Raw genomic sequence first — 23,601 nt, 5'->3', positions numbered from 1 at the left:
ATGGAATACTATGTGAAATTGAGGTGAGGCTAATACCATTTGTCATAGACGGTAGAGAATACCTTGGGTGAGGCTAAGCCCAGAACATGGCTCACATTTTCTTATTTGCCTCTTATGTATTCATTTATTTATTTTTTATATAGGTGACAGTTGGGTTTGCCATCAGGGCCTCATGCTTGCTAGGCATGTGTTCTTCCTGTTGATCCACACCACCAGCCCTGTTTGCTGTTGGGTATCTCCAAGATGGTGTGTCCTGAATTATTTCCCTCCACAACACTTCAACCATGATCGTCCTGAACTCTGCCTCCTCTGTAGCTAGGATCATAGGTCTGACACACCAATGGCGTTCACCTTTGGTTTTTCTCACAGGGGCTTGCTAGGAAAGCTGGGGTATCATAAAACACACCATGTAGCTCAGGTATCTGAAACAAGTGATCCTCCTACCTCAGCTTACTGAGTGTGCTGATAGCAGACCTTTGGCTTCATATCAGCTTTGGTCAAAGACTTTACTTTTTTGTCACACACTCCATTATACACTGTCATTGTATAGCACTTTGGTTGGAATTTCAGCCCTTATGTTTTAAGCAAGTACTCCACCACGAGTTCCAGAAGCACCTGGTTGGTGGTTAGAATTGGCTGTGGTTACTCTATTGTTGGATTATTTTGGTGATACTGGGATTTGAATTCAGGGATTTGCACTTGCAAACAGGCATTCTACCACTTGAGCCATACCTCCAGCTTGTGTTTACTCTAGATTGTGCTGCTTCTCAGGACTGGAAAGAGTGCACCCTAGCTTTTCACCAGCTGGAACTTGTCTCTGGTACCTACAAATGTCTGGTCATAGACCAGAAAAGCCCAATGTGAGTGAGGCAGTGACCTCCAACAAGAGCCAGTTGGCGGAAAGCTTGGGGTGCTCCAAGGGGGATTGCGTGGTTGTAAATGATTCTGTGTGGGAGTTAAGGTGAGGAAAATGAGAGGCCCAGAGGTGGAGCATACATACCTCTGGTTTTATCTCCTAGAGATGCTAGATGATTGGTGGATGGTACTAGTCTGCCGTCTTCACTTTCATTACAGACTTTTTTCTTTCAATCTTGTGTTCCTTTGTTATTTGTTATATTCTTTAGTCACATGCTGTGATGCTCTTTTTTCTTTTTTTGTGATGCTGGGGTTTGAATTCAGGGCCTACACCTTGAGCCACTCCACACTTGAGCCCTTTTTGTGATGGGAGTTTTTGAGACAGGGTCTCCAACTATTTGGGCTGGTTTTGAATGGCAATCCTCCTGATCTCTGCCTCCTGAGTAAACAGGATTATAGGTGAGAGCCACCAGTGCCTGGCTGTGATGCTTTTCTGTTTGTCATTTGTGCCTCTATTCCAGTTTTTTTTCTTTGTAGTTACCACAGGAGTTACCTAAAATATTATGGTTTTGATATTCTGAGTTCAATTAACAACAATTAACTATAATTTCCTTTGAGGATTCTATACCATTATTTCTGTGGTACTCATATTTTATGCTGTTAATATCATTTTATATCTCTGTTAAGATGTGCAAAGGTTTTAGAGAGGCTTCAGCTCAGGGGCTGGAGCTGAGTGTCATGGCCCCCTCCAGATCTACTATCAGGTGTGGCTGTGCAAACCTGAACATGGCACATATTGAATCCCCAGTAATGAAATATTACAGTATAGATATTTAATAGATTTGTGTTTTAATTTATTCTGAAGTTCAACATCGTTTACACATTGCCTTCATGGCATTAGATAATTCTAAATTTGACTAAAACTTTACCTTTACCTGTGGGTTTAATAATGCCATATGTTTTATACTTTTTTTAGCATCTTTTTAGCTGCAAGAACCTCTGTTAGCATTTTTTAAGGCTGATCTCATGATGAACTCCCTCAGCTTTTGTGTCTTGAAATGTTTTTCTTCATTTGTGAAAGATGGAAAGTTTAGCTGGGTATAATATCCTTGCTTGGCAATTTTCTCTTTTTAGCACTTTGGACCTGTTATTTTCTTCCTTCCTGGCCTTCAGTTTCTGTTGAGAACTGTTCTCCTATCTGTATAGTGGTTCCCTCATACATGGTGAGTTTCTTCACTCCTCTTGCTGTCAGAATCTGTCTTTGACTTTTGCCAATTTGATTATATTGTGTCTTGGATTATCCTTATTTTTTGAATTGATCTTCCTTGGAATAGTTTGAGGTCCTGAATCTACATGTCTATATTCTTCCTAAGATGTGCAAAGTTTTTAGACAGTATTTCTTTGCATTTCTGTCTCTCCTGATATTCCCATATTTAGTATTGAATTTGGTGTTGTCTCATAGGCCCATGGTACTCTCTTCACTCTTTTTCAACTGTTTCCCAATTTTTGTTGCTCTAATTGGATAATTCCTAACCTATTATGTTTGAATTTCCTAATTATTCTGTTTGATTGACCTGCTGTTCAAGCTGTCTACTGTATTTTTAGTTCATTTTCTTCTTTGGCTCCAGGATATGTGTGATTCCCCTCCCTCCGTTCTCTGGTTCTGTGGAATCAAACCCACGTCTTCACATATGCTAGGTAAGTGCACTATCACTGAACCACTCCCTCGGGTCCTGTGTCTGTTTCTTTATCAAACTTCCCATTTTTTCACACATTGTTTTACTCATTGTGTTTAGTTCTTTATTTTTCTTGCATCTCTTTGAACTTTGTAACAATAATTATTTGGAGTTGTCTTCAGGTATTTTCTCTTTCTCCATTTCTAAGAGGCTAATTGATGGAACTTTATTTAATTTTACTGTAGTGCTGTCACGTTTGCCTAATTCTTGTTTATCCAGATAGTCTTGTGTTGGTGTCTGTGCACATGAAGGAAAAAGTCCTTCTTTCAGTCTTTTTTGGTGTGACTGGGGTTTGAATGCAGCAGTCCAGAGCTTGCAAAGCAGGTGCTCTACCACTTGAGCTACTTCTCCAGTCCATTTTGCTCTGGTTATTTTGGAGGTGGGGTCTTGCAAAGCATTTTCCCGTGTTGACCATCATGCCAATCTCAGCTTTCCAAGCAGTTAAGATTAGAAATATGAGCCACCAGCACCTTACCTTTCATTCTTTACAGACTTTTTTTTTGATAGTTGAAGTCTTATAAGGTTATCTGGCTGACAGAATTGCTTCTGATAGCGGTTGAACAGAACTTAACCTGGGTCTTGTGGCACTGCTGTGATCCCCTTAGGAGGCCTGCTACCAGGGGCTCTAGCGGGTATATGTCCTTTCCAGGCTGCAGCTCAGGGGCTGGAGCTGAGTGTCATGCCCCCCTCCAGATCTGCATCGATCTGTAACTGTGCAAACCTGAACATAGCAGGTGAGTCAGTACCCCTAGGTTCTTTTATGCATATGGTTGTCCTGATGCAGCTGCTGAAAGAATTTGGAACCATGTTGCAAGTTAACTTTTGGTTTCAATTCTGGGCCCGATGCTGGTGGGCCACTTCTGTTCAATGTAACATCTCTTATCCCTTGTGTTTTATTTTTGTGATGCCATTTTAAGTGGTATCAGGTTTAAACATTTGCATTTTCAAAATGTTTTTTGATTGTCCTCTTGATCTTTGTTCATTTTATTATTTTTAGGTACTTTTTTGTGGTACTGGGGTTTGAATTCAGGTCTTATACCTTGAGCTACTCCACCAGCCCTTTTTTGCGATAGGTTTGTTCAAGCTAGGGTCTGAGAAACTGTTTGCCCAGGCTGGCTTCAGATTCTCCTGATCTCTGCCTCCTGAGTAGCTAGGATTACAGGTGTGAGCCACTGATGTTCAGATATTTTTAGAGACATGCTCTCACTTTGTAGTACAGGCTTGCCTCATACTCATTATCTTCCTCCTTCAGTCTCCTGAGTGCTGAAATTACAGGCATGTTCCACCATGTCCGTTTAACACTTGATTTTTGTGTGACAGTCTTGTCTCGTCTTTCTAATTCATTCATGATTTCAATTAGTTATTTTGCTGCTTCTTTTGGATTTTCTCTGTAGACAGTTATTCTATACATGTATAAACAGTATGTTGCATCCTGTCCCAAACAATGGATGGATATTCATTAGCTTTAGCCTTGTTTTCCAACACCCTTCCTTGTATACATTATTATCCAGTATTTTCACTCAGTGCTTTATGTACAATTAGACACTTCTTTCCTTTACACAAAATAATTCCTAGATTTACCTAAATTTTTACCTTTTTTTTGCATTTTCTTACTGGTTCTGGTATATTTGCCTTCTGGAAGTACATATTCTAGAACTTCCTCTGGTGGTAACTTTCCACACTTTGTTGTCCTGCAAATGTCTTCATTTTGCCTTTGTTCTTTGGGCAATTACTTCCTGTCAATAAATTTTAGCTATTATTTCACTGTTTTGGTCTGTCAGCTTTATCTATATAATATGGTTCTCAAAATTTTCAAAAAAGACTTATTTTGACAAATTACCAAAGTCATTTTTGTTTTGATGGTGTTGGGGTTTGAACTCAAGGCTTCACACTTGCTAGGCAGGCAGCCAACAATTCTTTCACCACCCCATCAAAAACATAGATATTAACATGACAGTAAGTTCTTTTTTTAGTCTATGGAATTATTTATTAAAAAATCAGTTCAATTTCTGGCATAATGACATTGAAATTACTATCACATTACAAGTAGAAATTAGTTACTGTATAGGAAAATTAACAAGATTTTCAAAGTTTTTGACTATTGGAGTATAAGCCTTCTACAAATATCCTGTGTAGTTCACAAATATACTTAGAGAAACTGGATATAATACAATGAACAAATGGTGAGTCACAGAAACCTACGTGAAAACGTGAAGGGAGGATTTGTGTCTGTCTTTCCAGAGTCAACAATAGAGGATATTTTGTCTGAGGACAAGACATCTACACTTCAAACTCCTTTGCCAGGACCTGTTGAGAGAGGGATGTCCTCCTGACAAAAGCTTAGACTTTGAGAAGCCCAGCTACTCTCGATACCCTATAGGACTGTGATGGAAGGCAGACGATATTTTCTGGGAGGAGTAGTGTCTAAACTGAAGCAGGTATGAGAGAGAGGTGGGGAGAAAGTGGCTCCAGGAAGGAGGGAGGGAAGAAGAAAAGATGGAAGAAAGATAAAACAGGAAGATGAAGAGAGGAAATACAAAGATAATGGGAGATAGATGGGAGGAATGGCAGGCACATTTTCAGCTCACCAACCCTCTCCTGGACTCTAAGGACTGTACATTCTTCATCCCTAGACAGGTTGTGTTGAGGCCTCTGGGAACCCACCACTGGGAAAGACACCTGCAGAGATAAACCTGCTCCTTCACTTTGACCTTAGTGCTGTGCCCACAGTCTACCCCACACTGGGCTTCAGGGCATCCCCAAGGGTCTGCAAGGAAGGTAAGTGAAGCCTTGTTTTCAGAGCTGGTTTCCAGGCTGAACTGGTAAGTGCTCTGGGTGCTGGAAAGCAGAAGGCATGAGGATCAGTGAAAACTGGAGTAGTAAGAGGCCCTGATTTGGGGATAAGAGAGGACAGTGGAATAACATGGAGGGGAGGTCTGCCCTCCCCAAGCAATGCACCTCCATGCTGGGTCTCCAGGGTCCATTCTGAGGTGGAGTGCATTCCCCTTGCTGGGGTGGGGGAGGGCATTTATGAGGTAGACGGGCAAGTGCGACTGTGTCATCCTGCGTGTTGGTGAGTGTGTGGGGTTGTATGTGCATCTATATTAGATTCTTTTTTTTAAATGTGATATTGAGGTTTGAACTCAGGGCTTCATACATGCTAGGCAGGAACTCTACCACTTGAGCCACTCTCACCAGCCCTGTTTAGTGTTGGCTATTTTCAAGATAGGATCTCTTGAACTATTTGCTGGGGCTGGCTTTGAACCACAATCCTCCCGATGTCTACCTCCTGAGTAGATAGGATTGCAGGCACGAGCCACTGGCACCAGGCTTCTATTAGATTCTTGTAGCTGCTTTTGCAAGTTACTACTACACCCTGGTAACTTAAAACAAGGAAAATTCTCCTTCTCCCTTTTCCTTTCCCCACCCTCAGAGGTTAAATTCTGAAGCAAAAGTGTCAGCAGGGCCATGCTCCCTTTAAAGACTCAGGAAAAATTCTCCCTTGCCTCTTCAGCCAGGTGTTTGTATCACTCCGACCTCTCTCTCCATTTTCACATGTCCTCTCTTCTGTTTCATCTGCTTTTCTAGTTATTGGATTTAGAGCCCACCCTAATCCATGACAATCTCAAGATCTGTTCCTGAATTAAATCTGCAAAGACCCTGTTTCCAAACAAGGTACCGTTGTGCAGTTACATGTGGACATGAATTCTGGGTGTGTGTGGGGCACTGGTCAACCAACAGAAAGCTTTTGGATGTGTGGCTGCTGTGTGCCCCTAGATTATTCCTCTTTCAAATGAGCACTGGGCCTTTATCCATGCTAGGTAGATATATGCAGAATAAAGGACAATGTCTCCACATCTGACAGAGTGTTCACTGAGTGTCTTTGCCAGTGTGTATTTTGGAACGAGGGTTCCTGGGTCTCTGTGGAATTCTGTCTGCTTTTGCACCTGTGCACATCTTAGCTCTATAATACAGGTGCATGATCAGAGAGAGCTCCATAGGCTGAATAGTGTCCCTGGAGAAACCAGGACACTGGGACAGGATCTGGGAGCCTGCTTGCATATGCACCAGTTTAGAGCTGTCTGGTAGCCTGCAGCAATGAAAAGGACCCTGGGTTTATCCTCACATAGATCCAGGTACCTGCAGAGAACTTGAGATCCCCCTTGGACAGCCTCATCAAGAGGTTTTTTTGGGGAAAGTGTAGCCTGGACAACATTCCATGGAGAAAGGGACCTGAGAAACTAATTATTAGTAGCATCTGTGCATTTATGAGCAGGACTCCTGCCTTGAGGTGCTGAAAGTTGGGAGACATTCACAGTGTCAGGAAGAATTAGCCTGGTATGAGACTGACGTTCTGGATAGTTATAGCACCAACATGGGTCACCTGTCAGGGAATGATAAGTGAGGACCAGCTCAACAGACTACCATCAGCAATGGTGATAGATGACAGCAGTGATAACAGTGTCAGCTGTCAAGCTTTCAGAAATTTGTGCTGAGCACTTGGTGTGACAATCCCATGGGGATCTCACAAGGCAGGTCTCTGCTTATCCCAACACACAATGAGAATTTTGGTTTTAGCTCAAGTTCTGCACAACTCCACAACCTGCAGTTGTCTCCAAGAATTATTTGTCCCTGTGAAATGAGGAGGGCTGGAGAAGAGGAAGACAATGGGCAGGCACAATGGCCAGAGATCAGGGCCCAAGATCAAAGCTGGGACTGGGTTCCTATGGTGGACATCCAGGGAGTGTGGTACAGAGATGGTGGCTGAAGGAGGGAGGAATGAGGAATAGGAAGAATGAGTTGTGGCTGGTGTTAACATTATTGGTTTAGCTGGCCAAGTTCCCGCTAGCCCATGCATGTTTCTTTCACATGTGTGGTGACCCTTCCTTGAGTGGAGTCAAATTGTCCATCTCCCAGGTGACATTCTGGGTCCTACAACACAAGCACTGGAGTGACCTTTGCTGAGAAAGAACACATGGCAACTGTCCTCCAGGCAGGCTTTTGGTCAACTTTGTGATATTGGAGAAAACCTTGTCCCATGGGGAACATTTGGAAACTTGTTGAGACAGTAGCTTGAGTTAGTCAATGATACATATATATCTGTATGAAAAACAATATATATGTATATTCCCACATTTTTAGTGAACTTGAATGACAGGCTTTTGAGTTCATTTTACTTGTCAACAAATGACATTTTATCCTGGTTGATCTGCAAAACTGGGAGAACCCTATTTTATTAATTTATATTTATCTACTCTCATTTGCTTCTCTTGTTCCCACTCCCCATGCACCTGTCATAATCCATTCAAAGTGTGTCCTGTTTGCCTGGATTCTTATAACATAGGTTGTTGCATAGATATTATTCTGTGCTGGGATCTCCTTTCTGCACTCAGAAATATGTCATCCATTTTACTGTATTGATGTCAAGTTTGTGGTTCCTCCCACTTGCTAGGTAGGTGCTCCACCACTTTAGTCATGACCCCAACCCTTTTGGCTTTAGTTATTTTTGAGACAAGGTCTTGCTTTATGCCTGGGCTGGCCTAGACCATAATTCGCTTTATTTTTACTTCCTGTGTAACTGGGATGACAGGGGAACACCACCTGGTGAGATGGGGTCCCGTGAGCTTTTTCTCTGGGCTGCAATTGAACCATGACTGTCCCTATCCACACCTTCCAAGTAGCTAGAATTACAGGTTTGAGACACGGTTCTCAACCAAGTCATCTACCTTTGAACTGGGGACTCAACTGACATGTCACTGAGTAGAAACACTGATGTCCTAGCACTGGGATTTAAACATAATAGTAATAATAATTGTTTTTATCAGTAGCACTATTTATTGAGTTCTTATCAGAGGTCATGTACTTAAGATCCATGATTTTGTTTAAACCTCAGCACATTATTACAGTTCTTCCAGTATTCATGAATTCTACATCTGTGTTTCAAAACTGTAGTTAGGTCTGTGATTCCTGTATCTATATTAAGCAAATATTAACTTTTTTCTTGTGATAATTCTTTTAAAAATATGGTATAATGACTACTTATATCACAATACATTGTGTTCAATATTCTAAGTCATCTAAACATGATTTAAAGTCTGAGAGTATGTTCATATGTTCTATGCAATACTGCTGTATTCACAAAAGGGATTTGAGAATCCCTTTTGAATTTTTGATATCTGGTAGATAGGACTGTGCTGAACCTAATGCCCTATGAATGCTAAGGGATGATAACATAAATACGTATTTGCAGGTCAACTAATATCTTAGATAGGTGAAGGAGCCTCTCACATGTTCTTGGAGGCCAGAACTCACTGGGAAACCTTGTGCTCCTAAACACTGAGTAATGTTTTCTGTCTCCCATCAGGTATGGCTGCCATACCTGGTCTAAACTTCACCTTCATGTCTGAGTTCATCCTCATTGGCTTTTCCACCTTTCCCCACCTCCAACTGATGTTCTTCCTGCTGTTTCTGCTGATGTATCTGTTCATACTGCTGGGCAACCTGATCATCATGGCCACCATCTGGAGTGAGCACAGCCTCCAAACATCCATGTACCTCTTCTGTGCGCCCTGTCCATCTTCAAGATCTTCTACACCTTGACCATCATCCCACGCATGCTGGCTGACCTGCTGTCCACCCACCACTCCATCTCATTCCTGGCCTGTGCCTGCCAGATGTTCTTCTCCTTCACATTTGGCTTCACCCACTCCTACCTACTCATTCTCATGGGCTAAGACCGCTATGTGGCCATCTGTCACCCACTGTGCTACAATGTGCTCATGAGCCCCCATGGCTGTGCCTGTCTGGTGGCCTGGTCCTGGGTTGGTGGCTCTGTCATGGGGATTGTGGTCACAACAGCCATATTCAACCTCACCTTCTGTGGTCCCAATGACATCCACCATTTTTTCTGCCATCTGCCACGTCTGTTGAAGTTGGCCTGTGTAGAGGATACACAAGTAGTGGCCAAAGTTCTGGGCCTGGTGTGTATCTCAGCCCTTCTGGGCTGCTTCCTCCTCATTCTCCTCTCCTATGCCTTCATTGTGGCTGCCATTTTGAGGGTCCCCTCAGCTGAGGGGCAACACAAAGCCTTCTCCACCTGTGAATCCCACCTCACAGTGGTGATCGTGCACTATGGCTTTGCTTCTGTCATCTACCTAAAGCCCAAGGACCCCTAGTCCCTGGAAGGAGACACTTTGATGGGCATCACCTACACAGTCCTCACACCCTTCCTCAGCCCCATCATCTTCAGTCTGAGGAGAAGGAACTCAAGACCACCATGAAGAAGACTTTCCTGAGCAGACTCTTTCCCCAGAACTCCTGAAGATGCTGGCTTTCTAGCAGGAATATGGTGGGAGGAAGCTCATTTATCCTTTTGGTCACTCTTCCCTCTGTCTTTCCATTCTCTCTATCTCTCCCTATGTCTCTCTATCTCTGTCTCTCTCTCTGCCCTCCCATATGCCTTCTTTCCTTGTGAGGAGTGATGCTACATCACTTCAAACTTTTCAACATTTTTCATCGACTAGATATGGTCTTTTGGGGCACCTTTATTGAGAAATTCACATACTATATAATTCAACCATTTATAGGTTTTTGTAATAATCAGTACAGCCATTTTAAAACACCTTTATAGCCTCCACAGGAAACTCTGAACCCTAAAAGGTATGGTGGTAAACGTCTGTGATCCTAGTACTAAGGACGCTGAATCAGTAGTACTGCAAATTCAAGCCCAGCTTGGACTACATAGTAAATTTGGGGCTAGCTGTGTCTATGCAGCAAGACCGTATCTCAAATGAAAAATTCTGAGACCTTCACTCATATACTGGCAACCACCAATACACTGTTTTGTTTCTGTGGGTTTGATTTATTTCACACAGATGGACTCATACCATGTGTGTCCTTTTGTGTCTCAATTGTTTCATTCAACATCATTCTTTTAAGGTTGATCACATTGTAGCATGGATCAGGTCGTTGCATGATATTCCATTAATTGGATAGTTCACATCTATTACCCACTCATGAGTGGATGGGCATTTGCATTGTGTCAACCGTTTGGACTATGATGATTTATGCAGCTGTAAATATTCATGTACAAGCTTTTGTGTACACATATGTCTTCATAAGTTTTGGTATATAGCTGGGAGTGGAGTTGATGGGTCACACAGTAAGTCTGCATTTAATTATTTGAGGATCTACCATAGTGGCTTCCAACCCAATTATCCCATTTTATATTTTGACCAGCAGTGTGTAAATGTTCTGATTTCTCCACATCCTTGCCAACTCTGTTATGTTCTGACTTTTTGATTATAATCATCCTAATGATGGGATTTTTTTGGGGGGGTGTAATACTGGGTTTTGAACTCAGGGCCTTGCAGTTGCCAGCTATACCCCCAACTCTTTGCCCACGGCCAGACTCAGACCACAATCCGCTTACTCTGCCTCTTGTGTATCTGGGATTGCAGACATGTGTTCCTATGTCTTTTTTTTGTTGGTACTAGTGTTTGAACTCAGGGCTACACGCTTGTTAGGTGGTGTCTGTTGAGCTACTGTGTCCATGTGACTTTTTCTTTGGGATAGGATCTCATTAACTTTTTGCCTGCGATGTCTTCAAACTGAAATCCTCCATTCTCTGCCTCCCAAATAGCTGGTATTGCAGGCAGGAGCTATTACACCTGCCTCTGTTTTATTTTTTCTTTTTCTTTTTTTATGTTTTAAAATTTTATTTAATTTTGCACTGCTGGGGATCATTCCCAGGGTCTAGTGCATGCTATACTTGAGCCTTCCTGGGTTTTGATTTGCATTTCCCTGATGAGAAATGTTTAGCACCAGTTCTTTTCCTTTACAAGAAATGTCACTGTGGTTCCCCATGGTCCTCAGAGAAAAAGCCAATTTATAGTTTGCTTAACCAAGTGTCAAAACATTCTGAAATGAAAACAAGCTTTATTCTTACTCCTATACTTACTTGTTTTATAAACTTAAAACAACCAAAAATTTCACTTGATGAATAAATGTTGCTTTTTGTATGTGTCATATACTAGACTCCAGGGTCAGTATAAGGTGAGAAAGACAGGGTACTGAAAGGACAGATTGGCACTTCCTGTTCATTTGAAATGTTGATAGTTTGTTCATCATGGAATTTTAAAAATTAATTTTGAATTTTTACATGCATCAAATCAATCACACCATTCCTCATAAACACATTCAATTTTAAAGGAAATAAAATAATTTTGAATAAAAATATTGCATTCAATACTGTTTGTCTTGGTTACTGAATTTTTGGTGGCCTCTTAGATTGGGTGCCACTCGCCCCTTAGGTGACAGCTTCACCTCCTCTCAAAGGGGAAAATGCTTGCCTTTCTTTTCTCTCCAAAGACCAAAAAAGCTAGCATTAATTTATCTGGTGATAGAGAATATGGATAAATGCCAAAATCAGTGTAACTACAGCCAGAATCTTTGAGTGGTGACCTCCCACACACACTGCAGGCATGGAGACCCCACCTCTGACCACTACCACTGGCCATCTCTCTCTTCCCACTTATACACACCACCTGAAGCCCTGTCCCCATCTTCCTGTGTTAATGGACTTCCCCTTCCAGAAGTCCCCACTCCCTGCATTCCTGGCTGTTTGCCATTCTTTGCTAATGGTTCCCCGGGTGCCACATTCTTTGTTGTCTCCTAGGCATGACCCAAAGAGGTGATTAAGGGTTAGGTACTTAGAGATGGGCTGTTGGCATGGAGATCACCATCAGACTCCCCTCCCAGAGCTCACTGGAGCTCAGTGTTGTGATGCTAATTACTTCAATCCACTCCTTCTTCTCTTCCTCCATTTTGGCCCAATGCCTTTGCTTGTGGATGAAATTTCAGTCTTCTCCTTCCAGAGCTTTTCCCTCTTGCTCCTGTTAGGAAAAATGCCACTCACAAAGAAAGCTCATGAGAAAAGTCTCACGTGTGTAGAGCAAAGTTTAATTGCAGGCCCAAACTGCCAGGCTGGCTGGGGAAAAGATGGTGCAACTCACAGTCTGGGCGAGGTGGGGCTTTTATAGAGGGGAGAGGGTAAGGAAGTTAGTGCAGGTGCAGTAGTCTCTGGTAGGGGTGGGGCTGTCTTAGAGCATGGGAATTTGTTTAAGGGCGGGGCTGTCCTTGGAAGTTTCTCAAGTAAGGTCTGAGGACAAAATGGCTGCTGATTTATAAATGCCGACATTATTGTTCTATCAGTTCCACTCCAACCTCTCAGTCTGTCTCTACCCAACAGCTCAAGGGGTCTCCATAGGAAAATTCTGAAAAATGCTGTTCAATTAATTCCTCCAATTCTATTTGTTTTGGTGGGACTGGGGTTGAACTCAGGGCTTCTTACTTGAAAAGCAGGCATTCCACCACTTGAGCCACACCCCTAGTCCATTTTGCTCTGGTTATTTTGGAGATGGGGGTGGTCTCCCAGGACTGGCCTCAAACCTCAGTCCTCCTGATCTCAGCCTCCCAAGTAGGTTCAATTGCAGTTGTGAGCCACCAGCGTCCGGCTAACCCTCTTAATGATAGGACATGGAAAACCTCATGTGGCTGTTGAAGCCACAGGGTCAGTCACTGCTTCATCTCCACACGCACTCCCCAGCTCTCCCCAGATCTCCAGCCTCAAAGCCTCCTATGGGAAACCAAGCACATTCACACCACAGGACCCCTGCACCTGCTCCAGCTTCTCTCTGGGTTAGCTTTCCCTCTGTTTTTTACATGTTTAAATCTTACCCAATGTCACCTGCTCAGGAAGTCCTTCACTGGCTTTCCCCCATTAGGTCACCACCTCTAGGGCAGTCTGTCCTTGAGCTCATTTATGTTCCTCAGTGCTATTGTCACAATTTATAATATATAATAGTTATGTTACCAGAAAGTCAGCATCGTTATCTACTTATACACACAGGTAACAAAGTCTGAAGATGCTCATGTCCCTTATATGAAAGGGCACAGTATTTGAATAGAAGCCACAGACTTCTATATTCTATATTCTATATATTATATTCTATATATATATATATATATATTTATATATGACTCATATGTATATATATATATGACTTATATAAAGTCCCATATACTTTGAGTCATGGTAAGAGGCACTCAAGCTGCTTTTGCTGAAAAGCACTGACTCCTTACTTAAGCCCACAAATTAACTAAAAGCAGGAAAAGCTTGGCATCATTGTCTCCATTTTGTATCTGTCTTTGTCCTAAGCCATTCTCTTTACAGTCACTTTACAATCACCATGGATCCAAAAGAGGACAAAACTGATAATATCTTTATGACAATGAACTGGAGCTCCCTGGAGCTACCACTGTTCCAGTGAACACAGTTATCCCAAGAATCCTCTCAAACAGGAACCAGATTACTCTCTCTGGTGATAACTTTCCAAAACTGGACCAGACCACCTGCCTGACCAAGACTGCTCTGCAAGTCACAACTACACCTGTGACTGAATTGTTTAACTATGTATACCTTTGTCCCCTGCCCCCAGTTCTTTTGTCTGTTTAAACCTGCAGCTCAGGTCTGTACCCCAAAGGTGGCTGAAGATGAGCTGAGTGCTCACTCTGCCTTTTCCTATGGCACATCCCAAACCGTGTAATAAACCTCCTTTGTTTGCCTTCACCAGGCCTCTTTATTTGGCATTTATGGGTGGGTGTCTGGACATGGCATATGGAATCTCATGAGTTTTATCTTGGGTCCAGAACTCCAGTTTCATCATCTCTAGATGACTTAGAATACTCACACAGTGTAAATGGTGTGTACAGAGTTGTTAAACGGTATGTTCAGGGAATAATGACAAAGAAAAATTCTGTTTGGGAGAGATGCCATTTTGAAAAAGTATCTTCAATCTGTAGTTGTGAGGAAGATTAAGTGAGGGAAAGATCAGGCCTCACAGAAAAATATTACATCTTTGATTAACCATGCTTTGGCTCAGAACTGCCCTCAGCTGGCTGGGAACCACCCATGCCTCACCCCACTCATTGAATATTGTGTGGGAATCTCCCAGTTCTCCTCTTGCCATAGGTTAATGTTGGTTTTAAAAAGCACCTGAAGAGTGGAAATATGCTGTCTCAGCCGTGGACTCCACCTGGGCCTCACTGTGCTTCCCTTTTTTTTTTCCTTTCCTAACTTTTAATAAACTACCTTTACACCCACGTGCCCTGCCATGGATTCTGATCACAGACTGTACCAGTGCCATTAACAATTGGTTGGTTCTGAGGATACAGAACTCATGCATGTGGAATTCTTACTGCACAGATATTTGCTTAACATCTACATTTCCCTTCTGAAGTTTAAACACTGAAATTTGGGATTTTGTGTAACTGCTTCAATGTTTTATCCCAAGTTGTGCCTAGAAATGTGTGCACACAGAAGGAGCTCAATAAATGTCCATTGAATGAATACAGCAGTGTTTGTAATCCTTACCCTGATAACATGCAGGACTGGGGGGTGGAGGCTGTGCCGTGGTGTATTGCAGGATATTGAACAGCATGAGTTGTTCTGACCTGTTTGATGCTCTACCAGATCTTCCCTTCACTACTTCTAACCTGAATGACTCCAGAAACTTCTAAATGTCCCGTGGGAGTGGAGAATAAGAACCATGGGGCTACACAAATGAGGGAAGTCTTCACTGATGTGTTCAAAGCCACTGCACTCTTGCCTCTATGGCAACCTTGGAACTTGGTCCATGTGCAGATCAATTTTACATGTCAACTTGGGAAGGTCATGGGATGTACAGATATCTGATTAAACATTATTTCTGTGAGGTATTTTTGAAAGACATTAGCACTTGAATTGTTGAACTGAGCAAAAGATGGCCCTCTTCAGTATGAATGAAATTAAAGAATTAAAGGTTGGATTCATGCCCTTTTTTCTGCATGCAAGCATGAGCTGAGACATTGCTCTCCTGCCCTTGAAACTAATGGGTTCTCAGCCCCTCAGACTCACATTGTTTCCTGTATATATATATGTGTGTGTGTGTGTGTGTGTGTGTGTGTGTGTGTGTGTGTGTGTGTGTGTGTATGAATGTATGTATGCATTATGTATGGGTTTTTTAAGTACTGGGGTTTGAACTCAGGGCTTTGCATGTGCTAGGCAAGCACTCTACTCCTTGAGCCACACCTCAAGCCCATCCTCTGGCTCTTTGATATTTGAATTACACCACAGATTTTTCTGGGAACTTCTGTTTTGTGGGATTTCAGCTTCCATGATTGCATAAACCAATACTTTATAATAAATATCCACCTGTCTGTCTATGTGTCTAGCTATCTATCATCTACCTATTATCCATCTGTCCAGATATTATTGGTTTGACTTTGGAGAGCCATGATTAATGTTTTAGTTAGAATCTTAAATACTTGTGTGTGTCACTCCACTAAGCCTTATGGGAATATCCTCAAATGAGAAAGGTCTTCAGATATAGAGGCCACAAATAATTGCTAAATTTATATTGAAAGCTAGCATTAATTGAGTTCTCTTTGTGGAGCAGACCCAGTTGACTGCCCTATACAGAACCATCCTAAAAGTTTAATATATTATTATTTATTATTGAGTCTATGTATATAGTGGGAAAACGAACATAGAAAAAAGATGCAATTTACCCAAAGGCAATTTATTTGATCATATAACCAGTGCACACCACGACCCACAGGTAAGCACTTTTCTGTGTCCTGAGGGAGCAAGGTGTCGCCTTTGTCACTTCCTATCAGCTGTTGCCATGTGATGAGTCATGGGGACCATACATGGATGCTTGGAGCAATAGACAGGTGGTGGCTCCTGGAGAGGGGGATTCTGGGAGAAGAGAGGCTGAGCATGACTCTTAATTAGAGTAATACACCTCCCAAGGGTGGCCTCTGTTTGACCACAGGGTTTTTAAGTGATGTTCCACACCCTCTACCTCACTGAGTACTAAGGTGGACACATTAAACACTAGTGGTGGCCTGGTGCCAGTGGCTAATGCCTGTGATTCTTGATACTTGGGAGGCTGACATTGGGAGACTCTCAGTTTGAGGCCATCGTGGGCAAATAGTTTGTGAAACCCCATCTCCAAAATGACCATGGCAAAATGGACTGGAGGCATATCTTAAGCAGTAGAATGCCTGTTTAGCAAGCATGAAGCCCAGTCCCACCATATAAACAAAAAGCATTGCTGGCCTCAACTGAGCATTTCCCCACCTCACACTTCTCTAATTTCAAGCTCATCAAGAAAATATGTCAGGATAGCATCCTAAGTACTGTTTATTAGAAGTATGTGTGTATGCAAGGCATTGTGCTAGGCCATTCACAAACATTGCCTCACTTCACTGCCTTAGAGTGTAGGTTCTTCTATATTCTTAGAGGTTAGACTGGAGAGGTGATGTAATCAACCTAAGGACACACAGCAATATTTGCAAAAGCCAGTTTCAACACTTTTGTTTCAGCCATGTCAACAAACTTGATATTTTTTTCTAAATGGATTGACAAAAAGTGTACCTCATACTCAGAATCATGTTTCCTAATTCTTTTAAATTAATTTATTCAACAAGCATGACATGGTGGTGCATACCTTATAATCCCAGGCACACAGGAGGTGGAGGCAGGAGGATCACAAGTTTGAGGCTACCCCAGACAAAGTGAGCATGAGACCCTATCAAAGAAGATCTGGGAGTGTATCTCAAGTGGTGGAGTGTTTGCCTGGGTTCATTCCCTATTACTGCAAGATAGATGATATGTAGATCGATAGACAGATAGATGATAGATAGATAATGATATAGAAATAGAGATAGATATATAGATAGAGATAGGCAGGTACCTGTGGCTCACACCTGTAATCCTAGCTATGTGGGAGGCTGTGACCAGAGGATTGAGATTTGAGGCCAGCCAAAGCAAATAGTTCAAAAGACTCCATCTCCATAAAAACAACCAGAGCAAAAACAATGGGAGGTGTGCTCAAGTGGTAGAGTGCCTGCTTTGCAGTCTCAAAGTATTGAGTTCAAACCCCAGTCCCACCAAAAAAAAATTTTTGAGAGCTTACCATATGTCATCTAAGCATACAGCAGCACACTAAAGGGACCAAGACCCTGGCCTTCTTAAAACAACATTCTACTTAGCAGAAGCAGACCACATCCAATAAGCAGAGAAATGACACACAGAAATCTAGAGTAAAATAAAGAAGAAGAGAAAGAACAGGACCAGAGTGTTGCTGTTTTCTGTAGTGTAGTTAGAGAAGGGCTTTCTGACATTCAAGCAAAAAACCTTTAGGCAGTAAAGGAGGAGCCATGTGGACATCTGAGAGAACAGTGTTCCAGACAGACACGTGTATATGTCCTGAGGCAAGAACCTGACCAGTGTGCTTGAGGGAAAGCCTGGATTCTGGAGCAGAGTGGTTAAGGGAAAGAGAAGGAGAAAGTAGAAGGTGAGGGCAGAGAAGCAGCAGGGCTGTTGAAGTGATTTGTGGGTAAACAAGAAAGTTGGAGACAGAAGCCATCACAGGATTCTGAGAGGGGGAGATATAATATGTGTGTGTGTGTGTGTGTGTGTGTGTGTGTGTGTGTGTGTGCAAGACTGAATCTTCTTTATTGAGAAGGTAGTGTAGAAGAGGAGGGGTGGAGGTGGGAAGACCAATTCAGAAGCTACAGAGACCATCAATTTGAGAGAAGACAGTCACTTAGACCAGGATGCTATTGAGGTGGTGAGAGGGGGCCAGGATCTGAACACACTTTGATGGGAGAGCCATCCCTGAGTTGCTGGTATGTTGGCAATGAGCTGGGAGAGAGAGGAGGGCTTATGAATGGTGTGTGTGTGTGTGTGTGTGTGTGTGTGTGTGTGTGTGTGAACTAGAGAGATGGGGAGAGAGAGAGAGAGAGAGAGAGAGAGAGAGAGAGAGAAAGAGAGAGACAATATGACAATGAAATTCACAAGCTACAAATTTGGACATGTTAAGTTAGAGATACTACTGCATACCTGGTAGAAGTGTTGAGAAAAGAGTTGGAAAGGGATGAAGGTAAGAATTTGAGGGAACCTTACTGTACAGATGGTCCATAAAGACATGATACCTGATGAGTCTCCCTGGGACAGAGGGACTCGAATGAAGTACAAGTTTGGAATTATAATGGCTGCCTTGTGTTTCACTGTACAATTTGTTCAACATTCCTTTATTAGTGGACATATCTATTATTTTTTAAAATAAATATAACTAGTGTGAGCATCTATTTTCACAGATATATAAAATATGTATAAGGTATTGATATAATTGGATGGGAAATTGAATCAGGACTCAAGATTTGAACCCAGATTAGTCTGACTGATGGGTTTCCTAAGGTTCTGAGAGACAATGAGGTTTCTCACAGTAAATACATTAGCCAACAATCTGATTTGTTCAACATTGTGGCTATTATATTAATGCACCATGGAAATATTTGTTAAGAATTGAACACATATTCTAAGTATCGTGTTGGTGCTAGGTGTGATGATGAGCAAGGTGATCAATTCTCCTGATCTTATGTAGCCCAAGTATCCACAATAAGCTAGCATAAGACAGGTGCCCAACTCATAGTGGGTACCCATCCATTTTCCAGGTCCTCTATCCACTGGGAGACCAGTAGGGTCAGAGACCATGTGGGTCTTTGATTTAACAAGTATGTCTGATTCATATTCTTGGCCAGAATGGCTTTATTGCTGGGGGAGGGAGACATCTTAGCTCAATGTGTAAGAATTACTCAGGACTTCCTAAAGGACCAATTTATCTTAAATCATGAAGAACTTCTGACTTGAATTTTTCCATGGATATTCCAAAGATGCATGGTCCAAAGGATGGCATGTCACAATTACCCTCATGTGCCATAAAATACTCTAAAGAATGTTGGAGTATTTGATTTGGAGAATGGCCATTATGCTTGGGTTAGGACCCACACAACCTACTATAGGAAGACACTGAAGGGAGAGGATGTGAAGTCAGAAAGGACCCACACTGGAAGGCTAGCTCTTTCATGCTGTGTGGTCTTAGATGAGTTATGCATCTTTGCAACAGCAATTTCCCCATCAAATGGGTAGGGGTGGTTCTATTTTTCCACATCCCACCTTGTGATGCTGTAATAACACCATGTGCCTGAGAAGTAAGAAGAAACACAAAGCATAGCATGAATTCTGAAAAAGGCTTCTCTGGTTTCCCCAGTGTTGACTGAAAGGGTTCCCTACTTCCTCCCACTCCATGTGTTACAGAATGTATTTACTCCTTAAGTGATGGAGAAAGGCTGAATTCATACTTCAGGACAAATGATGTATAGTTTGCTACTCCAACACAAAAATGGCTATTTTTAACAAATTATAAATTCCATTCAGTGGGATCAATGATAAGTCTCTCTTTTCATGGAGAAACAGTTGAGCAAAGTCTGTATGACCATGACATAAGCTTACTTCCTGGGCTCCACAATCATTGTCCTTATACAGCAGAGATTTCCCTGGTGGCCCATATGCTGTGTCACTTTCAAACAGCATACAATATCTCTCAGTGAGATTTTTCCCTTGAATTTATCAGGAAGACAATCTGCCCGTCCACAAGTATTCATGATTCACACTTGAAACGTCAAGGTTTACCTAACTATTTGAATGGGAGTCTGCTTATTGCTCTTTATAATTTCTCTTACATAGAATTGGGCAAGCTAAAATATAGGGGTTTTTTTGCTCTGTTATACAATAATCTGAAAAAGTCTTTTGCAGATTGAAAAATCTGAGGTATACCTACCTGGTGCTGTTAGACATGAAGCCCTCCATTTCTCATTGAATAACAGCTTTGCATTGTTTGAAATACTTGGTAACATTGTATTTAAGAAGACAGGGAAGGGACTAAAGGTTTGGTTTTGACAACCAAACCTGTTATTTTCTCATACATGCTTCCTTCCATCCCAAATAAATCCCTAATATTGAATAACCCTTGTGAACACACTTAAAATATGGTCTAAAAAGGGTACTGTCAACTGGAAAGAATTAGAAAAATATAGGTGACTATGTGTTGAGGGAGTATTATCTCTAACAGTAGAAATTGGGAAGCTAATTTAGTGATTCATAGCTTATTATAAATTTTCTGGGTAGAGTTTGCTCAGCAATGTCTTCTTCATGGTGGTCTTGAGTTCCTTGTTCCTGAGACTGAAAATGATGGGGCTGAGAAAGGGTGTAAGGACTGTGTAGGTGATGCCCATCAAAGGGTCTCCTTCCAGAGACTGGGGGGCTTGGGTTTGAGGTAGATGACAGAAGCAAAGCCATAGTGCACGATCACCACTGTGAGGTGGATGCACAGGTGAAGAAGGCTTTGTGTCGCCCCTCAGCTGAGGGGATCCTCAAGATGGCAGTCACAATGAAAGCATAGGAGAGGAGAAGGAGGAGGAAGCAACCCAGTAGGGCTGAAATACACACCAGGCCCAAAACCTTGGCCACCTCCAGCACATCTTTTCCACAGAACAACTTCAACAGAGGTGGCACGTGACAGGCAAAATGGTGAATCTCATTGGTGCCACAGAAGGTGAGGTTGAATATGGCTGTTGTGACCACAAACCCCATGACAGAGCCACCAACCGAGGACCATGCCACCAGACAGGCACAGCCACGGGGGCTCATGAGCACACTGTAGTGCAGTGGTTGACAGATGGCCACATAGCGGTCATAGCTCATGACAGTGAGTAGGAAGGAGTGAGTGAAGCCAAATGTGAAGAAGAACATCTGTCAGGCACAGGCCAGGAAGAGATGAAGCCGTGGGTGGACAGCAGGTCGGCCAGCATGCACGGGATGATGGCCAAGGTGTAGAGGATCTCAGAGATGGACAGGGCACACAGAAAGAGGTACATGGGTGTGTGGAGTCTGCGCTCACTCCAGATGGTGGCCATGATGAGCAGGCTGCCCAGCAGTGTGAACAGATACATCAGCAGAAACAACAGGAAGAACATCAGCTGAGGGCAGAGAAAGGTGGAAAAGCCAATAAGGATGAACTCAGTCACTGCTCAGTGATTGTCTCCCTGCATGGAGGCTGTGCCTGGGTTGAGGTTCAACAGGGAGAGGTCAGCTAGTGGGTGGGAAAGGTTTCACCTTAATCAGGTAGCATTAATTTAGTTCCCACCTATAACTTAATGCTCTCATCAAATTAGGAAGATGGTACCATTATTTTCATCTCCATCTTGAGTTTTATTGGCATATGTATTGAGAATATTGGCATACAAAAAGGCTAAGAAAGGCTGGAGGGATGGAGGTGTGGCTCAAGCAGTAGAGCACCTGCCTAACAAGCACAAAGCCCTGAGGTCAAACCTTACTACTGCCAAAAAATGTTGCTCAAATTGAAGCTATTGAAGTACCTAATTTAAGACTTGAGCCTACATTTGAGCTGACTCCAAAAACTATACCCTGAAGTTTTCCTCTACCTTGGTTCCACTAGTGAAAAGATCCCTTTGTTGGATCTTTTATCCATTGCTTCCTATGGATATAACTCCTGGGACCAAGAGCAATTCCATCTTAATTTCTATCAGTCAGATTCTTCCTCTGCGGTTATTCTTGGGGGCATCAGATACAACAGACTGTGTTGTTCTAAGGAAAGTGACTGAAATAAACATGTTTTGTTTTCCAGCTCCCATGAGTCTATTGAAGTATTGAAGCTATTGAAGTACCTAATTTAAGACTTGAGCCTACATTTGAGCTGACTCCAAAAACTATACCCTGAAGTTTTCCTCTACCTTGGTTCCACTAGTGAAAAGATCCCTTTGTTGGATCTTTTATCCATTGCTTCCTATGGATATAACTCCTGGGACCAAGAGCAATTCCATCTTAATTTCTATCAGTCAGATTCTTCCTCTGGGGTTATTCTTGGGGGCATCAGATACAACAGACTGTGTTGTTCTAAGGAAAGTGACTGAAATAAACATGTTTTGTTTTCCAGCTCCCATGAGTCTATCCAACATAATTATCAGACAGAAGGAGGATGGAGGTAGCAGACACACGTTCAAATCCCTACTCTACTCTGTACTTTAGCAAGGTTTTTCACCTCTCTTCCTTCCATTTCCCCTCCCTAACTCAAAGGGTGATAGGAAAAACTGAGTTGTCCTTAGAAGATGGCAGTCCATATTAAGTCAATATGATGTGAGAAAATGTACCTGGTTGTGCTCAGTAAATAATCCCAATTAAATGAGATTTCAGTGTTTCTTTATGAATCATTTAAGTATGTATGAATTTTTTTAAGTAGACAATGTAGCTGGGAGGAGTGTCTCACACCTGTAATCCTAGCTACTCAGGAAGCTAGGATCATACCTGTAATCCCAGCTACTCAGGTTCACAGTATAAGGTCATCCCAGGCAAAAAGTTAGTGAAACATTATCTCAACAAATAAGCTAGGCCTGGTGGTGCAATCCTGTCAATGCCACTATGCTGGAGGAATGGGTAGAAGGATTTCAACCAAAACTGTCTCAGGCAAAAAGGCAAGACCTTATCTGAAAAATTACCTAAAGCAAAAGGGACTGGAGGTGTGACTCAAGTGCTAGAGTTCAAATTCCACTCAAGTGGAATGAACACCATTCATAAAATCCAGAAAGTAGAAACAACCCAGATGTTCATCAACTGGAGTATATCCATCTAGTGACATGTTTGGCTATAAAAGAACTGAAGCTATAATACATTTTACAATGTAGATGAACCTTGAAACCTGACTTAACAAAATAAATGAGACATAAAAGGCCACATATTGTAGGATTCCTTTTATATCAAATGTCTTCAGTAGGTAAACCTACAGAAATAGAAAGATCAGTGGTTGACTCTTTTCAACCTTATATTGTTTAAATTTATTGAACAATCAGGTGGAATTTGAAGCAGCTGATAGCTTGTGAGGGGCTGGGGAAAAGGAACCATGGGGAATGACTACTATTGGGTACAGGGTTTCCTTTGGGGGTAATGGAAATTTCTAGCACTAGATAGAGGGGTGAGTTGTACAACATTGTAAGTATACTTCATGTCACTGAATTTTATGTATTACTTATTTTTGTTATGGTTTGT

This window comes from Castor canadensis, chromosome 14, assembly GCF_047511655.1.
Source record: "Castor canadensis chromosome 14, mCasCan1.hap1v2, whole genome shotgun sequence".
Classification (NCBI taxonomy): Eukaryota; Metazoa; Chordata; class Mammalia; order Rodentia; family Castoridae; genus Castor; species Castor canadensis.
Note: the sequence above shows the minus strand (reverse complement) of the source record.